Genomic DNA, 1,249 nt, shown 5'->3' with positions numbered 1-1,249 from the left:
AAATTGAGTACGCTTATCTCTACATTCGAGTTATTTCGGTAAACAGAAATTTCTCTTTTCGGGAACATTAACATACACAAAAAAGTAAGAAAAAAATCTGCTTTAATATAAATATTATTTATTGCAGGGAACATTATGTCAATATGTTAAATGAACAAAATATACAGCACCTAATGTCTTAAAATGTTACAAAAGTTTACTGTGTAATTTTTACTCTAAACATTCATTGTTCAACTAAAACAAATATAAACTCAGCAATAGTAAAATATAATGTCTTATGCTCTAGGCAGTAAGCAAAGTGTCAGCTCCAAGTAACATCGGTCGCTCGTGACAACTAACAAAAAACACCACTTCAAGGGCCGTATTTCAAGACACAAAAATAAAGGTTTAGATGTTGAATATGCAATTCCAGTACCCTAACCATAATCCAAGTGAACGATAGGACACGGCTAGTCCTATATTTTTAGAGTACTGATTTTGGTGTCCTATCTGTTGCCGATTTGATCCATAACTGTATATATATTTTTTCCTTTTTAATGAACTTTAACGGAACTTTTACGATTACAAACCCCCCACCACCCTGGCCGATTCCCTAATATCTTAAAAAACAGCAAACATATATACAGACAAAAATTCCTCGTTTTTTCTTGTACAACCAAAATTAAATATTTTATTACACATTATAATTCCATAGTTTTAAAAAATAAGCTAAAATTACGATGGATTCCACCAAGTACAACTGTTTATAGCCACGCACAAGTCCTCGTTTATTAAAACGGCTGCCGATCTGATAACTTACAGGGGTTGAGTTAGGACACGTTTTGGAAAATGACCCGAGAGTTAGGGTACGGCAGTTGCCCAACAAGGCAGTACATATTCGCTACCTTACTCAACCGTCTTGGAATACGGCCCTAAGACCAACACTCGAATTTTGTAGTGTGTTAATTCACTGCTATAGTCGAAAAGAACATAGCATGACGTATTTTATTACAGCCATCCCATATAACATAGCCTTTATTGTACTACTATAGTTGCCGTCACCCGCGGTCTTGGCTTCGAGACCTGGGCGGGGCCTAGTGGGAAGTGGTGGTGTGTGGGTATGTTCCGGTGGGCGCCAGGCTAGCACAGTCGCTAACCAATGGTTTTGGGCGTGGATACTTTCTGCCCCGGCGTGGCCCAGTAGGCCTTCGGCTGTGATTGAATTTAAGAGGGGGGTTTTCGTAGAGCTAGTTATCCAGTACTGACGTGC

This window comes from Bacillus rossius, chromosome 6, assembly GCF_032445375.1.
Source record: "Bacillus rossius redtenbacheri isolate Brsri chromosome 6, Brsri_v3, whole genome shotgun sequence".
Classification (NCBI taxonomy): Eukaryota; Metazoa; Arthropoda; class Insecta; order Phasmatodea; family Bacillidae; genus Bacillus; species Bacillus rossius.
The sequence above is the reverse complement of the archived record's forward strand: the minus strand, read 5'-3'. Positions refer to the sequence as shown.